Consider the following 9519-nt stretch of genomic DNA (forward strand, 5'->3'; position numbering starts at 1 on the left):
TTTTCCCCACCTGGTTCGAGCAGGAGAAATTACCTGCACTAGTGCATGTTGGTGTGATATTCACTTTCTGCACATTTGGTTTGGTTTTCCCTACCTGGTTCAAGCAGGAGAAATTACCTACACTAGTGCACGTTGGTGTGCTATTCACTTTCTGCACATTTGGTTTGGTTTTCCCCACCTGGTTCAAGCAGGAGAAATTACCTGCACTAGTGCATGTTGGTGTGCTATTCACTTTTTGCACGTTTTGTTTGGTTTTCCCCACCTGGTCCGAGTAGAATAACTGTTCCTGCACCAGTGCTAGATAGTGTGATGCAACAAGCCTCTTTAGTTTACTTCTAACAACTTTCTTGCTTTCATTAACATTTCATAACAGGATAAATTAAAAAGATTGTTTCTCTATTTCTGCACTTTGATAAACTTGGAAAAATTCATCTTTTTAGTATGCAATTTGGCTTCATAACACTTGCAGTAATTAAGCATTGATTTCAAGAATTAAAAGTTAAAGTGTAAGAAGCTCTGATCGGGTACAAGAACCAGTTTCTTGTTACTAGATCTGAGTGCTCTGGACTTGAGAAAGTTCAAGCCCTTGCACGAAGAAAAGCACTTTTAGTACAGACATCATTTTACACCCTCTGCATAAATCGTTGTTCCTGCACTAGTGCAAGCAAATTGCACTAGTGCAAGATCGATTCTTGCGAGAAGGACATATTTACATAAGCAGGTTTGAAGGGCCCATCTGTTGAAGACTGCTAAAGTGTCTTTGCTAAAGAAAACACACTCTCAATAGTTAATCAATAGTTAGCTAGAGTAATTTCCCCTTTTATTTCTGAATCTCTTTTGCAAGTACATTTCTTCTTGTTCTAGCCTTAGATTATTTTGATGGTTCAAGTTGCCTTTTTCTCTATAGTTTGATTCTGTAATTTTTCCTTTAAATAAAGTAGGAGTTGATATTAGAAACATTCATACCATCTCTGGCATTGCCTGTGCTTCATCTCTAAGTTTACGAATACCCCAGGTTGACAATTTAAGTGTTGAGGAGTTTACTTAAGTGTAATTCCTGCACCCAACATTTTGGCGCCATTGTCGGGGAGGCGATTTGATTTGGTAAGAATTTTCTGATTGTACAATAGAGGTAATTTTTCTTTCAGTATTGTTTGGGAAAGATTTTTCTTTTGAAGGAATTTTACTGGTGTTAGTTGATTTCTGACAGCATTTTTTATTAGAAATTACTTGTTGTTTTTCTTTCTTTTTCTGAAATGAATGCCTAGGAAAGGTAAGGGTTCAAAGCCCACTAAGGGCCAAAAGAATTTTGAAAACAATTCTCATATTGGGTCTCCTTCTGTGAGCAGGAAGCCCAATCAAACCCATCATGCAAGAACAATCCACCTGGATTCTGGTGACAACAACTCAGGTGTGGTTCAGCCTGTCGAGAGTAAGAAAGAGACAATGGAAGATCATGAAGATTATGTGGAAGGGTTTGGTGAAAACCAGGACCAGGTAAGTGGAGAACAATCCACTTTTGTGTTTCCAATTGTGGATCCTGATACTGTGGCACAGATGAAGAATATTCCACCATCAGCTCTCCCCCATTTCCATGGTAAAGTTCATGAAGACCCTGACTCTTTTCTATTCGAGTTTGATATTCTATGTAGAAGTTATGATTATTCAACTGATGCTTAGAAGTTAAGATTATTTCCTGCTACTCTCAAGGACTCAGCCCTACGCTAGTTCATGGGGCTAAGAGGAAACTCTATAACCTCTTGGGAATAGATGAAGAGAGTGTTTTTGTCTAAATATCAGGAATATTGCAAAACTCAAGACATGCAAGATGAAATTTTTATGATCATACAGGATGATGATGAAACTCTTGAAGATTACTTAGAAATATTTCTGTATATTCTACAAAGGTCGAAACTTAAGCTTGATTCCAGCACTATTAGAACCTTGTTCTTAAGAGGACTTACTGATAATGCTAGAAATAATCTAAATCTGCTAGGACAAGGTGATATCTCTCAGCAAACTTTTGATCAAATTTGTGAATTATGCAGGAAATTTTCAAGAAATCAATATAGATCTGGTAGAGGAACTTGAAATAGAAATAGAAAAACTGAATCTATTGATGCTATGATTATTGGACTAGAAAATAAAATGGAAAACATGAAAATTGATATAATGAATGTTGTTTCTAAACAGTTGGACTCTTTAAAATTTCAGCAAAAAATTATAAAGGAACAAGATTCACTATGTATTTTCTATCTTAAATGTAGAGATAAGCATCCGCCTAAAGAGTGTCCTCTTAAATTAAAAGAAACTAATAAGTGTGCTATTTGTGTAGAAGACCATATAAAAAAAAATGTCCCTCTATACCAGGACTTAAAGTCGTGTTTACAGGGGGACAGCCTGAAGTTGAATACTTGAATGCTATGGGAGGAAGAAGAAATTGGCCTCAGGTAGGTGCAGGTATGGCTCCTGAATTTTCTCCACACTATTTTGGTTATAATTCACATGCATATTCTTATCCTAACACTAATCAACAGTGGCAGTATGGAAATCAATATCAGCATGGGCAACCTTCTCAACCATGGTAGCAAGGTTGGAGAGGGCCAACTCATTCCCCATATTCCTACCAGCCACCTATGCAGTCATATCCTCATACACAAAATTCAATGCCGCAACTTCCGAGTTAGTCTAATCCACCATTGCCTTTACCTCCACCCTTTCGACCTCCTCAATTGCCTACTCAACCTATGCCTAATCCTAACAATAATAAAGCAGTGCAAATGATTTATGTAACAAACCCACCTTTACCATTTGAGTACCAGTCTATTCCAGTTGGGGTTCATGATATCCAGTTAATATCGGGAAGGACTGTAACATTAGAAAATTAGAACCGACCCACAGTGATTGTTGAAGAGAAAGGAGAAGAGGAAACTCCTAACCATTCTCCGAAAGTGGTCACCAAGCAACCCTTACCCTCTGGATCCTTGCCACCTTCTTCCAAAAAGCCTCCCTTCCCAAAGAGGCTAGTGATGGAAAGAAGTGTGCCTATTTCTGAGACTAGCTTGGCATTAGAGCTTCAGAATCTTTTCATTAAGATACCCTTGCTTCAAGCCATCAAAGAGATCCCTATTTGCACTAAGATTATTAAGGAACTCAGTCTCAAGAAACCCGGAAGGAAGAAATTGGAACCCTGAGCCATTCAATTTGTTGGTAGGGCAACAGAGTTGATGACATGATGTGTATCTATGGAAAAATACACTGATCCTGGAAACCCTATTGTCTCAGTTCAAATTGGTAATGTCCTTGTCTCTAATGTTCTTATAGACTTGGGGGTAGCCATTAATGTCATGACTAAGCAAACCATGGATCAACTTCAGTTAACCCATCTTCGCCCTACTCCCATTGTGCTTGAATTAGCAGATAGATCTAAAATTAAGCCAGAAGGAGTATTGGATGATGTGATCATCTCATTAGATTCTTGGGAATATCCTATTGATTTCATTGTGCTTCAGCCAAAGAACCCAGTAGGAGGACATCCTTTGATCTTGGGTTGACCATGGCTTGCTACCGCCGATGCATATATTGGATGTCATTCTGGTGATATGTATATTTCACATGGAGACTCTAGGAAGAAAGTTACCTTATATCCCCCTGCCAGATCCATTTAGAACCTTCGAGATACTTTGTGGTTGGATCAAAGTAGTGATGACGAGACTCAACCCATCTCCCTTATCCATCATTATATTGGGTCTTCACAAGAAGATGAGATTCAAGACTTCCTGAATAATCTAGACACTATGCCTAATTTTGAGCCATTGAGCCAAATTTTCAGCCTAGATTTTCAAGATGATCATGATCCCCATTCTTCTGTACTGCTACATTTGACCACTCCCTTGAGTACTCCTGAGCCTGATACTACTCTTGTTGAGATTAGCCCTGGTAAATCCTTGTATATTAGTTCAGATTTGGACTCATCTCAGCGAGAGTAGCTTGTGAATTTGTTGTGAAACCATCTTAGTGCCTTTGCATGGGGTTATGAAGATATGAAGGGTATCCCTCCTGAAACTTGCACACATCATATCTATATTCAGGAAGGAGCCCGACCTATTCGACAACCCCAAAGGCAAATGAATCTAGCTCTAAGAGATATTGTGAAAGAAGAAGTACAGAAACTCTTGGATGCCAGTTTTATCTATCCTATTTCTGACAGTCAGTGGGTCTCTCCATTAGTGCTAGTACCTAAGAAAGATGGAAGATGGCGTATTTGTATTGATTATCGAGAATTAAACAAAGCCACTCTCAAAGATTATTTCCCTCTCCCATTCATTAACCAGGTGCTTGATACCCTTGCAGGAAAGAAATACTTTTCTTTTTTGGATGGCTTCAGTGGCTATAACCAGATACAGATTACACCTGAAGATCAGGATAAGACTACTTTTACATGTCCATGGGGTACATTTTCTTATAGAGTGCTTCCCTTTGGCCTATGTAATGCCCCGGCTACCTTTCAAAGGGCAGTCTTGGCTATTATTGCCGATCTGGAATTTTTGGAAATTTATATGGATGTCTTTCCTATATTTGGTGATTCTTTTCAGGAAGCTCTTGAAAACTTAGAAAAATTACTTCTTCATTGTGAGGAATCTCATCTCACTTTGAGCGACAAGAAATGTAGATTGATGTGCAAAGCAGGAGTGGTACTTGGCCATTTGATTTCTAGTAAAGGTATCCAAGTTGATCCAGCAAAGATTGAAATCATTCTGCATCTTCCTGCACCCAAAACTCAAAGGGAAGTAAGAGATTTTTTAGGACATGCTGGTTACTATAGAAGATTCATTGAAAATTTTTCTAAGATAGCTGCTCCTCTTTTCTGACTTCTAGCTAAGGATAGTGAATTTTCTTGGACTACAGCTTGCCAATAGTCTTTTGAAACATTGAAGGAAAAGTTAGTACAGGCACCAATTCTGAGAGTTCCTAACTGGTCTCTGCCTTTTCATATTTCCTCTGATGCTTTAGATTTGGCTATTGGCGCAGCTTTAGGACAAGAGGAAAATAAGCAATCCTATGCTATTTATTATATTAGTAAAAATTTGTCTTCTGCTGAATTAAATTATACAGTTACAGAGAAAGAGTTTTTAGCTGTGATTTTTGCAATTAATAAGTTCAGACACTATATTACAGGATATGAAGTATTTGTACATATTGATCATTCCACGATTAAATATTTGATGAACAAACCATTAACTAGTGGTAGAGTGACTAGGTGGTTACTATTGTTACAGGAATTTAATATTACTATTGTTGATAGACCAGGAAAATCTAATGTTGTAGCAGATTTTCTTTCTAGATTAGATAATCCTGGTGAAACAACTCCTGTTAATGATGATTTTCCAGATGAACATCTTTTTTCTATGTCAATAGATTCTCCATGGTTTGCTGACATTGCTAATTATTTGGTTACTAGGAAAACACCACCCCACTTGTCCGCTCATGAAAAGCGGAATATTATTCAGAAAAGTGCTGCATACTCCTGGATTCAAGGAGATCTCTTTTACACAGGCCCAGATCTGATTATCCGTAGGTGTGTAAGAGAGGAGGAAGTGTTTGACATTTTGAAATCTGCTCATGATGAACCTTGTGGAGGCCACTTCACTGATAAGCGGACTGCATATAAAGTATTACGTGCTCGTTACTATTGGACTTCCTTGTTTAAGGATGCCAGACAGTATGTCAAGCGCTGTGATAGCTGTCAACAAATGGACCAACCTAATCAAACCAATGAAATGCCTTTATTTCCTCAAGTCATGATTGAGCCATTTGAAAAATGGGCTATTGATTTTATAGGGCCAATAAATCCAACATCATTAAGTAAAAAGCATATTTTGGTTTGTACAGATTTTGTTACAAAATGGGTAGAAGCTAAAGCTATTTCTTTTGCGACAGAAAAAGTTGTTGTTGATTTTCTTTTTACTGAAATATTTACTAGATTTGGTGTGCCTAGAGAAATTGTTTCTGACAATGGTCCGTAGTTTATTTCTAATCTGGTACATGGTGTAATGGAGCAATACAAGATCCGGCATAGGAAGTCCACACCGTATCACCTGCAAGCAAATGGCTAGGTGGAGTCTACAAACAAAGTGATCGAGTCCATTCTTACCAAGACAGTTAATATGCATTGAAAAGACTGGGCTGAAAGATTACCAGAAGCTTTATGGGCATACATAACCACTTGGAGAAATAGCACGGGACATACACCATATGAGCAGGTATATGGAAAACAGGTTCTATTACCAATTGAATTCCAGATCAAAACTTTCAGGACTGTAGTTCAGTTAGGACTAGATTTCTCTGAGGCACAGAAACAACGTCTTCTCCAATTAAATGAGTTAGATGAGTTTTAAAGAGATGTTGTTCAGCAGAACATACTAATTCAGCAGCAACGTAAGAAATGGCACGACAAGTTTATTTAGAAAAATTAGTTCCAACTAGGTGATTGGGTGCTCCTTTATGATTCTAGATTTAAAATTTTTAAAGGGAAATTCCATACACGTTGGATGGGACCTTATGAAGTGATCAGAGCATTCGAGAATGGAGAAGTCGAAGTTAAAACTATTGATGGACAAGATTCAATATTCTTGGTAAATGGGCACAGGCTAAAGAAGTACTTTCAGCCACTTACCAAGAAAGATTTTACACAACAAGTCCAACAACAATTTGGGACGGTAGTGGAGAATGGTAATACCAACCTTTTGGAAACATGAATTCTTCTTCTTCTCAAAAATAAAAATAAAAAAAATATATAAAAATAGAAAAAAGTAAAGAAAAAATTATTTTCCTGTAATTATGAAAATCAGTTTGTTGACATGATTACAGAAGGATCAACCTGAAAACCAGCTTGCTTGCAAGAAGATCAAAAATTTCTAATAAAAAGGAAATTTTGCTTGATCTTTAGATGTGCTAAGCTACCACCAAGTAGAAGCAGGTTTAGCAGAACCAACCTTTATAGAGATGGGGTAATTTTTCACTGCAGTTATTTTTCTTGCACCAGTGTAGGCAGAATTTCTAGAAAATTTTCTGCCTTTCTTCATATTCCACTTTTGTAATACTCCCTCAGTTTTCTTCTTTGATCCCAGAATATTGACGTTCCCATATTCTTCTAAATTTACCCTGTCCGCTTCGAAGAAATCCCACTTTAACCTTGATTTTTTTTCCTATCCCACTTCTATTTATTCCCTCTTTTGGTACTTTCCTGGAATCTCTGTAATAGAATTCCTTCCCATTCTAAAAATTCCCCTTTCCCACTTCTTTATTCCCTCATGAACTTATTGCAAGATCTTGCATACAAAGAGAAAAAGGATGTGCTCTAAAACATCAGAAAGGGCGAATCAAATTTCAGCATAAATTTGAGGAAATCATGTGAAAATTCAGCCTATATTTTAATTCTCTGTCTTAATATTATGCTTGCACTAGTGCAAGCATGTTGTCCTATGTGATAAGATAAGCAAAGTACCAGCAAAACAATATGATTTAAGCGGTGCAAGATCAGTACGAGCAGAAATCTCGTCAGCAGCATAGTACAAGTTATCATATGGCATAAGAAAGTGGTCATTATGGAAAGTTATATGAAGTCTTTTCATTTCATCGACAAGTATTTATGCTATTATACTACCTAGGAGGAAATTAATTAAAAGTACAAAGTTTTTTAAGTAGAAATCATGATCTTTTTTTTCATGAATGTTAAGTTTCTTTTTTAATTATGAAGAAATGTAAAAATGTGTTAATCGTTTCTTGCATGTAATCCACCCCACTCTGCCATGATCTTAAACGTCTTTCACTCATAATTACCCTGCTCCTCCATTTATCCTAAATGTCCCTTGACCGTAATTATTATTGCACTTAACTGTTAAACCGCCACCACGCGTAACAATTAGGCCTGACCAGAAATGATGAGTATCTATGGCAAATGCATCAGAGATAAGATGGATTACGATTAGATTTTCATTTATGAAGGTCAATTTCCCAGTATTGCATGAAAAGTCTCAGAGCTCAATTGTTCATAGCTGATAGCAGCAATGCCACCTGTCTGAAATGAATCCCTATCTCTTAGCAAAATTGAGCAAACTGCCAAATATCGCAACAATCTTGCACTGTTGCGAGAGTCGGGATTTCTACAGTTCCTGCAGAAGTTCGACGGGTATGACAGAGAAGTCGCCCTACGATTTGCAAGAAGTTTTAAGAATGACCAAGTGAGAATTGGGCCGCTCAAATTTAAAGTCACGAAGAAATTTGTAGCAGCAGCAATGGGCTTGGAGAACACGGGAGAACAATGGTTCAAGAACCAGAAGCTGGAAAGCAAACGCTAGCAGTGTTTCATCGAGGATAAAAAGATAGAGGTGAACTGGAAACTCGGAGTCCCGCGCAAAGCCCTGTTGGGTCAGTGGTAGGACCTCTTGTTTATTTTGCAGAAATTCGTGACCTGCGAAGGGAGATACACCTACACCCTAGTGTATCATTTTAGAATGCTGCAACATTTTGAAGCAGGCTGGCACATTCATTGGAGGATGAACTTCCCCTACTTTTTGCTCAAAAGCCTGGAGAAAATGGCTAGAAGCATACAGGATGGAAGGGAGGACCAGGTCGATACAAGGTTATACCATCACGGCCTGATCAAAATCTTGGTCCTAAAACAGCTGGAGAGGAAAGGTATGTCATGGGAAGAGCTGTTGAAACAGCTGCACGAAGAGTCAGCTGAGGAAAAGAAGATAGAGGCCCCCGCTAGCACAAGCAAGGGCCTGAGCAAAAGCGAAAAGGGAAGTCCTTCTCGCACTAGTGCGAAAAGGAAGCGGTCAGAGAAATCAACAGAAGAGAAGGCCTCATCTTCCACTAAGGAAACAACTAGTGCACCTGTTGAAGAAACCCCTTCTACACAGGCACAGGCCTCTGAGCATGACAATCTGTCGGTCCTTACAGACGCGGCGAAGATTGTAGAAGTCAAGGACGATACTCTGCTGGCTGATTTTATCAAAAGGCCCCATAAGAAGAGTAAAATATCTGATGCAGGTGAAGAACCACAGCCCCCATAGGGTGTGGAACCCCATCTTGCACCAGTACAAGAAGAAGCACCAGCCTAAGAGGAAGAACTAGAAACAGAAGGAGGAGCTGAAGAAAAAGAAGACGCAGGAGAAGAAGAACTGGATGAAGAGGAACTAGAAGAAGAGATAGGAGGAGAGGAACCAGACGATGAAGAAACAAAAGAAGAAGAAGCAGAGAAAGAAGAACCCGAAGAAGAAAAGGTGGAACCTGAAAAAGAAGAGACAGAACCCACAGAAGAAGAAGAACCGGAAGAAGAAGAATCGGAGGAAGAAGAACCAGAGGAAGAAGAACCAGAGGAGGAAGAGTTGGAAAAAGAGGGACCACAGGGAGAAGAATTCCCTGATGTGACCATGGTAGATATGGAAGTCCCTGAGAAAGTTACAAACCCTGTTAAGACAGAGGGAGGAAAAGGATTGGTGACTCCTGCTA

This window comes from Pinus tabuliformis, chromosome J (genome assembly GCF_031772625.1).
Source record: "Pinus tabuliformis cultivar Carrire ecotype Pingquan chromosome J, CPIR1, whole genome shotgun sequence".
Taxonomy (NCBI): Eukaryota; Viridiplantae; Streptophyta; class Pinopsida; order Pinales; family Pinaceae; genus Pinus; species Pinus tabuliformis.